General features: G+C 45.1%; 1 long non-coding RNA gene across 1 annotated transcript; it reads left to right on the top strand.

Moving 5' to 3' along the window:
- The first annotated feature begins 1,283 nt into the window (after positions 1 to 1,283).
- LOC142407770 (uncharacterized) lies at positions 1,284 to 10,277 on the top strand. Its single transcript, XR_012775041.1, has 3 exons — positions 1,284 to 1,370; positions 7,184 to 7,331; positions 8,983 to 10,277. It is a non-coding gene; the product is annotated as an uncharacterized LOC142407770 (long non-coding RNA).
- Positions 10,278 to 14,521: the final 4,244 nt, after the last annotated feature.

Below are 14,521 nucleotides of genomic sequence, written 5' to 3'. Positions count from 1 at the left end.
TTCTCTAATCACCTGGTGCTGACTACATTCATTTTGAGTACCCATAAGAAACAATGTCTTCCTGTGGTTAAAAGTATATGGACACAACATTTGTATAATGCACTAATGTTGTGAAATCTCCCTTGACAGCCTTGTAACTCATCAGAGGTTTGTCAGTGCTAAGGTAGGGATGTATAGGAGAATTAAGCCAAGGAGGAGTGTTATTTGTAGTACAATCCCAAATCCAGGCAAAGCCCCAGTGAGGTTTGTGAGACTTTTGTCAAAGCAATACCAAGTAGCTCAGGGCCTAGTGGAAATTTTTGCTTCTTTTTTCAAAATTCACCACATACATATCATTAAAAAGCATTTTCCTCAGTTCATATGCAAAGATCCAGGTATGTGTATTTGCAGCAACAGTTTGCAGCTACAGCAACTGCATGTTGACAAGTAGGTACATGCATGCAGGAATATTACCCATAAAACTCATAAAATCCTGCAGGTTCAGTATGTTTCTAGAGGTACTAGAATGCTAACCCCTGTGTCTCCATGTAAGGTCCCAACAATTTTTTTGTTGGGGGTCTGTGTAAATGTTTTAATTTTTAGAAGGAATTTCCATTTACAGAAAACACATAGAAGTAATTATTTTTAGTATTTTGCATAACTATCCGTAGAAGCGTAATAGGAACCTGGTTCATATTTGGTCTACAATGAGAAGTCTGAAAGAAGACGTGGAAAAGAGGTGCATTTTTGAAATCAGCTGAATCAGTTTACAGTGATTAATATACCCATGCATTGCCTATTTGATCTTTAGGAAAATATTGAAAAGGACAGACAGTACATCCAACTATCACAGCCAACAGACAATGAGTTAGGTACCTGTTGTTCTGCACTCCTTACTAAAAATAATGTGAGGCGATACATAATGAGAAGCAGAATGGGATCCTGTCAGTCAGCAACAGGTAGCTGTGAGCTGCTGCACATCAGTATCAAAGTAAGTGAGAACACCAGAAAAAGAGACCATCGGACGGCGGCACCTCAGAACGAGTAGAACACACTCGAACCGCCATTTCAGCGAAGCCTCCGCGGCGAGGGGCTCTGGGACAGAGGACCGCGTCGGGGGACCGTTGCTGGATCCGCTAAACCGCGGCAAAACCGCGCAGGGACGGGAGAAAAAAGGGCAGGGAGAGAGAGGGTGACGGCAGCCGCGCCCGGCCCCGAGCGGGAAGGAGGGAGCTCCTGACGAGGGCCCGGCCCTGCCTCAGCGTGGGCGGGGGCAAGGGTGACGGCGGCAGTTCCCTCACGTACCACAGCAGTCCCCAGGCAGCGCGGCGACCAGGACGTGGCGCGGCAGTTCGCGCAGGAAAGGCGAAGTCACCCTGCCAGCTCAAGAGGTGCGTTCATTCGGTAGTCCCCGTCCTTTCAGAAGAAACTCAGCTATGGTATTCCCTCGGCAGAAAGCGATGCCCCCTGTGCTCGCCAGAGTGGATGTGGCTACCCAGACGGAGCTCCCACAAAAACCTGCAGCTGTCCAGGTCTCAGGCTGCGGGGAGAGCCTCTCGCTGTTCACGCATAGCAGCCGTGAGGACAGCTGTGTGAGGTGCGACCGGGTGGATGATTTGCTCTGCATGGTGGCAGAGCTACAGGAGGAGGTAGAAAGGCTAAGGAGCATCAGGGAGGCTGAGAGGGAGAGAGACTGGTGGTGCCATGCTCTGCCTCCCCGAGACAGGAACAGGAGCAGCAGCAGCCACCAGTAAGAACCCACGGTCAAGGGGATCCTCTATCCCCCCCCACCGGGCTGAAGGCAGCAGCTCAAAGGAGGAGAGTGAATGGAGGCGAGTCCACGCTCGTGGCAGCAGGCGAATGCCCTCCTTGCCTCCCCAGGTGCCTCTGTACAACAGGTATGAGGCCCTGGAGGTGGCAGGCCAGGCAATGGAGGATGGGGATGACAGTCCATCTACACCAGAGGTGTTGCCCAGGTTGGAAAGGCATACCTCTTGTATCAACACCACCTCCACAAGGAAGAGGAGACGGGTTATAGTTGTGGGTGACTCCCTTCTGAGGGGAACTGAGGGTCCGATATGCCGGACGGACCCTCCTCTTAGGGAAGTCTGCTGCCTCCCTGGGGCCTGGGTGAAGGATATCACTAGGATACTCCCTAGCCTGGTACAGCCCTTGGACTATTATCCTCTACTGCTGTTCCATGTGGGGGGCAATGAAGCTGCAACATGAAGTCCTAGGGCAATCAAAAGAGACTTCAGGGCCTTGGGACGGCTAGTAAGGGACTCCGGAGCACAGGTTATTTTCTCCTCTCTCCTTCCAGTTGTGGGCAGTGACACTAGAAGGAACGGAGGTAACCAATGTATTAACTCATCGCTCCGTGGCTGGTGTCATCACCATGGATTTGTTTTTTTTGATAACGGGATGGCCTACACAGCACCAGGTTTGCTGGCATCTGATGAGATTCATCTTTCTCAAAGGGGAAAGAGAATCTTCGCTCAGGAACTTGCGGGGCTCATCGACAGAGCTTTAAAATAGACTCGAAGGGGGAGGGGGGTAATATCAGGCTTGCCCGAGAGAAGCTGAGGGACGACGTGCCACGGTTAGAGGGAGCGGGTGCCAGCGAGGGCACTCAGCCTGTGTCTCCGAGATGTGCGGGGTACGCTGGGGCACAGCTGAAGTTGTACAGAGTTGAGCTAGGGGATACTGAGGCAATAGGAGCCAAGAGGGAAATGCCAGTGAAACACCTCAAAGCACGTAAGGGCTGTTCCTCTATGAAGGAGACACGGACGACAGCCCAGCTGAAGTGCCTCTACACCAATGCACGCAGTATGGGCAACAGGCAGGAGGAGTTGGAAGCCATTGTACACCAGGAAAACTAAGATATGGTTGCCATCATGGAAACGTGGTGGGATGACTTGCGCAACTGGAGTGCGGTGATGGATGGCTATAAACTCTTCAGGAGGGATAGGCAAGGCAGGGGAGGCGGTCGGGTAGACCTGTATGTTAGGGAGCGTCTGGATAGTTTAGAGCTTAATGATGGTGATGATAGGGTGGAGTGTCTATGGGTAAGAATCAGGGGGAAGGCCAACAAGGCAGATATTGTGGTGGGAGTCTGTTACAGACCACCCAACCAGGATGAGGAGACAGATGAACTATATCGGAGAAGCCTCACGATCGCTAGCCCTTGTTCTTGTGGGGGACTTCAACCTACTGGATGTTTGCTGGAAATACAATACAGCAGAGAGGAAACAGTCTAGGAGGTTCCTGGAGTGGGTGGCAGATAACTGCCTGACACAGCTGGTGAGTGAGCCAACGAGGGAGGGTGCCCTGCTGGACCTGTTGTTCACGAACAGAGAAGGACTTGTGAGCCATGTGATGGTTGGGGGCCGTCTTGGGCAGAGTGATCACGAAATGATAGAGTTTTTGATACGTGGAGAAGTGGTGAGGGGGGTCAGCAAAACTGCCACCTTAGACTTCTGGAGGGCAGACTTTGGCCTGTTTGGGAGACTGGTTGACAGAGTCCCCTGGGAGGCAGCCCTTATGGGCAAAGGAGTCCAGGAAGGCTGGACATTCTTTAAGGAGGAAGTCCTAAAGGCACAAGAGCAGGCTGTCCCCAGGTGCCGAAAGATGAGCCGGCGGGGAAGAAGACCGGCCTGGCTGACTAGAGAGCTCTGTCTCAAACTCAGGAAAAAGAGGAGAGTCTACAACCTCTGGAAGACGGGGCAGGCAACTCAAGAGGACTACAAAGGTGTAGCGAGGCTGTGCAGGGAGAAAATTAAAAGGGCCAAAGCTGAGCTAGAGCTCAATCTGGCTGCTGCCATAAAAGACAACAAAAAATACTTCTTCAAATACATTAGCAACAAAAGGAGAGCTAAGGAGAATCTCCAGCCCCTAGTAGATGGGGGAGGGAACACAGTGACCAAGGATGAGGAAAAGGCTGAGGTACTTAATGCCTTCTCTGCCTCAGTTTTTAATAGTAGGGCCAATTGTTCTCTGGGTACCCAGCCCCCCGAGTCAGAAGATAGGGACAGTGACCAGAATGGAGCCCCCATAATCCAGGGGGAAATGGTTAGTGACCTGCTGCACCACTTAGACACACACAGGTCTATGGGGCCTGATGAGATCCACCCGAGAGTACTGAAGGAACTGGCAGAAGTGCTCACCAAGCCCCTTTCCATCATTTACCAGCAGTCCTGGCTAACTGGGGAGGTCCCAGTTGACTGGAGATTAGCAAATGTGACACCCGTCTTCAAGAAGGGCCAGAAGGAGGACCTGGTGAACTACAGGCCTGTCAGCCTGACCTGGGTACCAGGGAAGCTGATGGAGCAGATCATCCTGAGTGCCATCACATGGCATGTGGAGGATAACCAAGGCATCAAGCCCAGCCAGCACGAGTTTAGGAAAGGCAGGTCCTGCTTGACCAACCTGATCTCCTTCTACGACAAGGTGACCTGCCTAGTGGATGAGGGGAAGGCTGTGGATGTTGTCTACCTAGACTTCAGTAAAGTCTTTGACACGGTTTCCCACAGCATTCTCCTGGAGAAACTGGCTGCTCATGGCTTGGACGGGTGTACTCTTCGCTGGGTAAAGAACTGGCTGGACGGCTGGGCCCAAAGAGTGGTGGTGAATGGAGTTAAATCCAGTTGGTGGCCGCTCACAAGTGGTGTTCCCCAGGGCTCTGTGTGGGGCCAGTTCTGTTTAACATCTTTATCAATGATCTGGATGAAGGGATTGAGTGCACCCTCAGTAAGTTTGCAGATGACACCAAGTTGTGTGGGAGTGTTGATCTGCTTGAGGGTAGGAAGGCTCTGCAGAGGGACCTGGACAGGCTGGATCGATGGGCTGGGGCCAATTGTATGAGATTCAACAAGGCCACGTGCTGGGTCCTGCACTTGGGCCACAACAACCCCATGCAACGCTACAGGCTTGGGGAAGAGTGGCTGGAAAGCTGCCAGGCAGAAAAGGACCTGGGGGTGTTGGCTGACAGCCGCCTGAATATGAGCCAGCAGTGTGCCCAGGCGGCCAAGAAGGCCAATAGCATCCTGGCTTGTATCAAAAATAGCATGGCCAGCAGGACTAGGGAAGTGATCGTGCCTCTGTACTCGGCACTGGTGAGGCCGCACCTCAAATACTGTGATCAGTTTTGGGCCCCTCACTACAAGAGAGACATTGAGGTGCTGGAGCGTGTCCAGAGAAGGGCAACGAAGCTGGTGAAGGGTCTGGAGCACAAGTCTGATGAGGAGCGGCTGAGGGAATTGGGGTTGTTTAGCCTGGAGAAAAGGAGGCTGAGGGGAGACCTTATCGCTCTCTACAACTACCTGAAAGGAGGTTGAAGCAAGGTGAGTGTTGCTTTCTTCTCCCAAGTAACAAGCAATAGGACAAGAGGAAATGGCCTCAAGTTGTGCCAGGGGAGGTTTAGACTGGATATTAGGAAATTTTACTTCACCGAAAGGGTTATCAAGCATTGGAAGAGGCTGCCCAGGGAAGTGGTTGAGTTGCCATCTCTGGAAGTACTTAAAAGATGTTTGGATGAGGTGCTTAGGGACATGGTATAGTGGTGGTCTTGGTAGTGTTAGGTTAACAGTTGCACTCGATGATCTTAAAGGTCTTTTCCAACCTATACGATTCTGTGATTCTGTGATACCACACTGGGTCATGGATGCAAAACTGAATAAGCATCGTGGAAGACTGTGGATTGTGTTTTGGCTCTTGCATTTAAGTCTACTCGGTTGATTTACTGTGAAGAAAACCCCAGAAGTCTCCCCCATCTTTCTCTACCTTTCTTTCATGCCTCTGTGCCGCCTTATTAGAAATTGCCATATTTCCTCCGTTCTTCATGTTGAGGTCCTTCACCTCCTTCCTGTATTCCAAGGAACACCCCTGTGCCCACCCTGCCAATCTGTCCTTTTGTCTTTATTTTTCAACTCAGAGGTCTTTTCAGTCTGCCATCTCCAGTTGTTTCAGTCCTTTTCTCTGCCAGGCATACCTTGGAATGATTCTGAGTGGAGAGAATGTATTTTCTCAGCCAGGAAGATATAATGGACAGCTCCAAATGCATAGATGAGTGTGCATGCAAACAGATGTATCCTATCACCTTTCCTACAGTGAAGTCTCAGAAAAATTCCTAGACTTCCCCCCGAAGACCCCAAAAACCGAAACCAGAATTAGGCCACTGATTTTTGCCATTAAACCTCAAAACCCTCTGCATTACCAGTTTTGCCACCTTTACTGATTATATTAACTATTCTGAGCTTACCTTTGGTGTGGCTGTGCTGCTTGTGGCAAGTTGTTTTGACCTCTAGAGACATATGTCAGTGTAGAAAACAAAAGCATGCTAAGCTTCTAGTATACCAGTGCATAGTTTTTTTCCCTTTTTGTGATCCTTCGTTGTGAAATGATACATCCAGGTGCAGATGAAGGCTCTGTGCCACATAGCTGCATGGCTCAGCCTGGCCTCTAGAGACCTCTGGGATGGAGAGAGCAGCAGCTGAAGCCAAGTGCAATGGTCAGTTCAGTTTCGCTTTTGAAGGTGCAGAGGCAGGAACAACTCTCTCTCCCTTTCTTTCTAGGTAAATCTTCAAACTAGTCCTGCAGCGGTTACTACCATTTTAAAATACTGTGTGGTTTTTCTTTAACCTGATGATAATGTAAGTTTACCTGTGATCAACAGAGAACTTGGGGCCTGTTACAGTTATTTGTTCCTTATGGAACATGTGGTCCATGTGGTCCTCACCCTTGTGCTGCAGAAGACACAGGTAAATTTTCTAGCATATTTCTCTCTAGCTGCAGGTGCTTCTGTGCTTCTCTGAACACCATCCCTTTGAGTTAAAATCCTTTGAAAGGTGTGTGTTTTGCTATGATGAAGTCCAGAATAGCAATTCTAGCCTGTATTACTGTGACTTAACATTTTTATTCTGCATCCCCTGTATGTTGTCCAGAAAACTCTTTAAACAAGTCTGGGGTCATCAAATTCCTCCAGACTCTCCACGTCTGCCCAGAGCCTGAGCTGTGCCAAGGTGACTTTATTCCAGTTTGGGAATTGCACAGAGCTCTCTCTCCATGTAACTTCAAGGCACGATCTAATAGTGTTCAGGTTGATTCAATCATTAACGAGAAATTGCAAAAAGACAAGCAAACTGCTGCAGATGACAACAAACACTTTGGCAGGTGGTGGGAAAGGAACAGCTGTGTCGTCATATTGCAGGTGGTGGGAAAGGAACAGCTGTGTCATCATATTTAAGGTGAGAGCCTGAGGCAAAGAAAACCTGAGTCCTTCTGAGGCAGCTGAGCAGCACCTGGGAGTTGTTTCTGTCGATTTATTTAACTTGGTGCTGGGCCCCACTGTATCTGAGGTAAGCTCTTCCTAGACTTATGCAGTCTGTGTGTGCAGTCTGTTTTTCCAAGAAAAGGGATTTTGAATAATGCTTGAAAATACTCCTTTCCCCAACATTTCTGGTAATGCAAACAGTGAACTAGCAGATGAAGGTCTGTGTCTCAGGGAAATCTAGGGAAGCGTGAACTATACAAGGACTTGGAAAAAAGCTTGTTTTAAGCCAGTAGCTCAAGTAAAAGGACCTTTTAACGGAAAGGTTAAAAAGAAACCAAAAAAGCTGTTAATCATGCTCTGCTCAGGAAGACTGTAGATTAGATTCTCAGGGATCTGATTCCAGCTCACAGACTTTTATGGGACTTTCAGCCCAGAAAGAAGAGAGGAAGATAGGTGTTTGCTTTTCGTGTACAGGCTCCTCAGTGTGGACCAGCTCAGTGGGCAGTGGAGGTTGTCTCTAAAAAGCCAGGAGGATTCCCTCATAGTGGGAAAAGAATATTTTGCTGCATTATTTGGGTGAAATTGCCCTCTCCTTTTCTTAGAGTAGGTGCTGATGGGAGGGTGCTTCCATACTGCAACCTGCCCTCTCAGTGTTACTGGCTGCTCTCATACAATGCTCTCAGGCCAGATGTTGTGGACAGATTCTTGCAGATCTTTCTTACTCTCTCCCTTGTCTGCTCCTCTTATTGTCTGCATTTCTGCAGGAGATGTAATGATAGGGGCAGGACAGACAACAGGGCAGCCTGCCTCATCTGCAAATGCATCTGTTTACATACTCCTCGTGGCCTATATTGAGGGTTTTTTTTATTCATGAAAGTTAAAAGTATCCTTTTTTATTCTGCTCTTCACTGACTTTACTCACTCATTTTACATCCATCCAACACAGTTACACTCAAGACTCTCATCTTTCTAGAGAGGTAATGCCTTCAAACCAGAAAGCACTGTCAGCATCTTGCTGAATTCCAGCTTTCCAAAAAATGGCAGAGTTAGTGAGGGCTTAAAAATATCTTAGCTCCCTTGAAGAGAATGGAGACTTGAAAACTAAAGAGAATAGAGTCACTCCTTAATGCAATCACTGGTACCTATCTATAATGCTATCAAATTAACAGCCTGGAGCATAGCTAGAGATAGAGCTTGGTAGCACTAAATTTTTATCAGTCTGCTTATTTTAGACAAGCCCGATGCTGGTCTGAGCTGACATAGCTTCTAGTTTCTGTAACCGGAAAGATATTTCACACAGGTCAATGAGATACAGATGTTCTATCAAATTTTGTTAGAATTTTCTTACATTTCAGAGGTGACAAAAAGGGAGGCTTTGGTGGGAAAAAAATATTTCAAATATTTTGCTGGGATCTAGTTATTCTCTGGGATCAGATAGGATGATCAAATAGTGTTTGTGCGTTCTGGGGAAAGGAAGGAGGCCCAGTAACCTATCATTTCCCTTGCCCTCTTATTCTGGGAGAATCCTCTCTTTTGGAAACACTGCATCAGTTACATCTAGCCACACTAAATGCCCTGTTCATTATTGTTTCTCATATAAGCATTCTTCTTTGTGCTACATGGAATAAAATTAAAATAGGTTAATCAGTAACTAATTATTCCAGCAGCAGCTGAACAGTCTCTTATGTTTTCCCAGCTATAAGTAATAAAAAAATCTGTCTTTTGCTTTTATGTAGGTACTGATATATTCCATATTGCTGAGTCTTCCAGCAACAACTGAAGAATATGTATCTGTTCCTCCTTTCCATTTTATATTTGCTTTTGAAAGCCACTGGCACCAAAGAGGCTATATTTGGTCATAATAATTTCACAGAATATCAAGTGGGCAACATGAACCTGATTCTCTCTGTCCCACACGGTGGGTCAATGGAACCCAAAGACATCCCTGATCGGGAGGCTGGCTGTTGGGATGCAAAGGCATCCTCTTGTATTTTCTCTCATGAGTGTCCTCCTGGAAGTATTCAAAATCATAAGAAATGTAAAGTGTCTACCAACCAAGACAGGTATACTATAGATGTGGCTCAGGCTCTTGCTGAAGAAATCAACAAAATTACTGATGGCTTCTTCCCACATATCATTATAAACAACCTACAGAGGCTCAAGATGGATGCTAACAGGGAAAAGGAAGAAGCCTCCTTTGGAATTCCCCAAGCAGAACAGGCCTGGGAGGAGTATATGGGATTTTTGACCACAGCAAAATCGCAGATGAGAGGGGGCCTGATTCTGGATATCCATGGGCAAGCACATCCTGAACAGTGGATAGAACTAGGTTACACGCTTTCAAAAACTTCCCTTAACTCAGGCGTCTTTTCTGCATCACATTCTTCAATTAGCCATCTGGCCAGTCAGCTAGTCAATGTGTCTTCTGAGGCTTTGATTGCAGGGAACAGAAGTTTGGGTAAATATATTGAAGAACAAAATAACAGTTATGTTTGTGTGCCTTCTCCATCCAATCCTAGCCCAAATAATGGGAGCTATTATAGTGGTGGATACATAACAAAGACTTTTGGTTCCCGTAATTCTGGCACTGTTGATGCCATTCAGATTGAACTACCCCAGTGGGTGAGGGCAGCTGAAGAACGCCCCAGATTTTGTAAAGCACTAGCAAGGGCTGTAATGAAATTCTGGCAAACTAACTACTGCAGCCAGCACAACCATGAATTTCTGCCATGCTGAAAGAGGCTGTCTTGTTAAGATACCTTTCCATAATACAGCAGTGATCTGGAACAACAGAACAAGTGATACACCTGGAACATTTAAGCCTGCAATATAATTGTGGATGCTGGTGGAAGGTAACCTGCAAAAGAATACAGAGACATCAACATAGAGAAAATCCACAGCGAATACCAACAAGTCCGTTAAGACACAGCTTTGCACTAGATCCAGCATTGAAAAGACTGCTTGAAGATGACTGGGTATATTTGGAAGTATCACTTGCCTGGTATGCTTTTCTGTGCTTAATTTCTTTCCAGTAGCATCTTCTGTTCTCTAGCACACAATAAACAACTATTCTTCTAATGAATTCTGTGCAGTGCCTTAGTAGATTATCTGTTCAAATAAATGAAGTGTCTCTGCTTTTCTTGTGACATTTAAGAAACACAATTTGATGATATCATTGTGTAAAGTGTTTGGGGCCGGGACCAGTTTCCATTTTGTGTGTATAAAGCCCTAGGAGTTGGAACTCTTCAAGTAAACAGTAATGCTGAGCAATGACACGCAGTCTGAACTACTTCAGGTTTTGTTAATTTAATGAATTATGAAAAAAAAAAAAGTCTGAGAGCATTATAGCATTGTAATTTTGTCACAGTTTAAATAGCACAACAGTAAGGTAGTAACTGGATGGAAGGCTGCTAAAGATAACACATACATATCATGCATTTTTGACAGTTTTCCTTACAGCATGGTTCCTTCCAGAGAGCCAGTCCATTGATTTCATTCAGCATAGGATTGAACACTTGATTGTTACTGGCAATAGTATTACATTATAGATGGGCTTTTCTGTGCAGTGGAGAATATAGTGGCATGAATAGACATGAGTACAAATCAGCTCATGGAAAACACAGGCAATTAATAAGGAAAACCAAAGGGACCAGGCAGCAAGACTGAAAAGAGTAAAATTCAAAAATTAAAAACCTATGAAATCCTAGCAGTACTAAAGGTTTGGTAAAAAGAAAAGAATGAGTAAATAGTCAGTTCTGAGTAAATAGTCAGTTCTGAGGAAGTAAATAGTCAGTTAATAAACTGAAGAGAAGTGGGATATCTGCATTTTGCAACTACAGTAAAATACTTTAGTTCTAACTATAAATAGGGACAATATCAAAGAGAAAATCTTACATAATTATAAAACATAAGAGCATCAAAAGAAATGGGTAAGGAGCTCTCTGAACCTGAACTGTTCATTTTTAATAATCTTTGAAGACTAGGCAATTTTCAGGTAACTGGAAGAGAGCTGATGTAGCTGTCTTTCAAAGGCAAATAGGACTCAGGGAACTGCAGGGGTGTTACCTTTCATACGCTAACTGCTAAATCATGGGGCGGATGAAGGGAATGCAAATAGTAAATGGCAGATTACACTTTATATGGTACCACTTGGTTTGTCAGACAAGCTTGATTTCAGTTTTAATCACAAGGTTGGTTAATGTGGTGAGTTGCCCCTGGCAGACAGTAAGCACCCACCCAGTTGCTTGCTTACTTCTCCCAGTGGGATGGGGGAGAGATTTGGAAGAGCAAAAGCGAGAAAACTCATGGGTCAAGATAAAGACAGTTTAATAGGTGAAGCAAAGGTGCATATGCAAGCAAAGCAAAACAAGGAATTCATCCACTACTTCCCATCAGCAGGCAGATGTTTAGCCACTTCCTGGGAAGCAGGGCCTCAGCATGCATAGTGGTTACTTGGGAAGACAAACACCATAACCATGAACATCTTGCTTTCCTTCTCCATTCCATGAGCTCTTATTGCCGAGCAGGAAATTAGATGGTATGGAATATCTCTGGTCAGTTGGGGTCAGCTGTCCCAGCTGTGTCCCCTCCCAGCTTCTTGTGCACCCCCAGGCTACTCGCTGGGGGTGGGAAAAACCACCTTGATGTTGTGCAGGCATTGCTCAGCAACAGCCAAAACACTGGTGTGTTATCAACACTGTTTTAGTCACCAATCCAGAACATAGCACCATACAGGCTGCTATGAAGAAAATTAGGTTCATCCCAGCAGACCCAGTACAGTTGATCATAATATTTTTAAATATACTCCCACAAGTTATTTTGCTAAAAAAAAAAAGCAGTATTACCCCAAAATCCATCATAGCCCTATAACAAGTTGAAGACAGGTAAATCATTGCAAGTCATTGTATATTCAGCTCATCAGAAGACAGTCTTTCTGAGGCGGCCAGCAGATCAAACACCGTTCATTACCAGTAATATAGAAGACTCGCTATTTTCCCCAAAACACTAGGTAATAATGGCACTAGTTACATGGATTATCCTAAATACTTTCTAAGGTGACACACTGGGCAAGGATTTGCAACTTTAGCTAGACAAAGGATGACAGAGTATGTATTCTGTAACCTGTGTCATGTTGTGACACTGTCCTGGAATGCAGAAATGCCAGGAGGGATTCGGGGAATCATGACAGATAAATAATTGAATATGAGCTTAGCATGCACTCTTCTGGCTTAGAGGATGAACATACTCTCTGAAAGCATAAGCAAGGAACTAACAGGCAGAAACAGCAGGGCATATTAACGCCTTGTTGCGTATCTGATGCTCATAAGATTGTGAATATAAAATGGAGTTCTGAGGCACATATTTAAAAAAAAGATAATCACTGATGGAAAGATAAAAAAGGCTACAGAAAGCTGCCTTGTAGTGAGAGACTCATAAAGCTCAAATTACAGTTAACTTTGCTATCAAGAGTAATTGGGAGGCTGATAGAACCTGGGTAAAGGAGAACACCATTTGTGTTTTGCTTCTGTCTTCAAAACAGCTTACAGAGCACAAGGTATAATTTCTCTGTATCACACTCCCCTGACTTTCTGTTTTACAGGGGCTTTTTGGGAGAACAGAACCAGAGGCCCTGGGGAGCATCTGCAGGGATACTGGAGCCAGACCTGTGCAAGACCTATTGGGGCTGACAAGGCTTGTTAGTTCAAACCAAGTGCCATGTTGTAAGACACCACTTCCAGACCTGAGCTGGCTCCTGAAGCTGCAGTGTGCCGCCCCTCAGCTAAAATGCCCAGCTTGCTCCTTACTCTCAGCTCAGACAAGCTGACTGAATCATATTGAGCAGACACTGACTTCTTTGATTAAGAAGAATCATCTCTGGAAAGGATTTTTGATGGCTGATGATGGCAGGAAAAATGGCAGCATAATATCCAATACATGAAAGTCCAGACTGGACAAATTTGGGGCAGAGAGGAAACCTGTGGTTTTGACATGGAGAATAACTGGCAGCAAACGTACATTAAGAACCCTAGGATGCTCCCTTCAACTGGAAACCAAAATAGCAATGCAAACAGACATTTGGCCACAGAAGATATTCATGACGGGTTCTCTGCCTTGTGCCAGCCAGAAGGTTAGATTGGATGAACAGCCAATCTCCTTTGGCACTAAAATTCATACATTTTTCTGTTACAGTGTAAAACCAATTTTATCCATTCCTGATTATTGAAGTTCCTGCAGCATCTTCCCTAAGGAAGCAGACGTTTAAGCTGAGATCTCAGGCAAGAGTGTTTTCTTTTACATAATATATATTACGCTGGTCCTGGTTAAGATCTTTGTCTTGGGGCCATAATGAATTCTTAGATGTTGAATGGGCTATCCACTGATTTCAACAGGAATGATTTTTACATAAACCCAAGATCCCTTCCCCTTTCGCCACGTGCTTTCCCAAGCAGAAGGGCAGCTCATTATGCAGCACAGGGTGAAAGATGCTGTTCAATATGATACTATTATTACCTGTGCTAGTTAAAGATTTGGATTTCCTATTTAGATGAAAATAGAGAATAAAGCATAAGAAGAACAAAGCTTTCTGATATTACTGTGCCATGGAAGAAGGGACAAACCTATGTATTGGTTTCTTAAATGTTGGTGAGGATATCAGTTTCCAACATTTGCCAGTTCTCTTCCAGTGCTGTCCAAAGGTTCAGTTTTAGATTAAGGGTTCAGGGTCCAATCATAAGAATAGGGAAGATGTTAAGTATGTTTTAGCACATCGTAAAGGGGAATAGTTTAAGACTTTCAATTAATGCAAAATCCACCAGAACGACATTGTTACTAGCCTCTCATGAAGGAAACACCCACTGGCAACTGCTGAAAAGGAGTATGATTTCTGATCACCCTAAAATATGCTGAGTAACTTACACATTTTGGTCTTGTTTACAACAGTTCAGTGTAAGGAGTTCATATTGAATCACAGTAACGATAAAATAATGCTATTATACTTTCACCTTCATTACACCCTGAATCATACATTGACATTCCTTTAAACACATCTACCATGCCCTAGGCTTGGTTTGTACTATAATAAAAATGATGAAAATAATGGGGGTCAATTGAGTTGACCTATAGTGGTTTTTACTGTTTTAAATCTGCGTTGCTAAGACTTAAATTGGTGCAAGAAGGGATCAGGATTTTGCCCATAAACCTGAACTGACAGGCAGTAAATTGATCAGAAAAACTAATTTAAAAAAATCTTATCAAAACAGATTTTCCCTACCATGA

This window comes from Mycteria americana, chromosome 3 (genome assembly GCF_035582795.1).
Source record: "Mycteria americana isolate JAX WOST 10 ecotype Jacksonville Zoo and Gardens chromosome 3, USCA_MyAme_1.0, whole genome shotgun sequence".
Classification (NCBI taxonomy): Eukaryota; Metazoa; Chordata; class Aves; order Ciconiiformes; family Ciconiidae; genus Mycteria; species Mycteria americana.
This window is presented reverse-complemented; position numbering and strand designations above follow the sequence as displayed.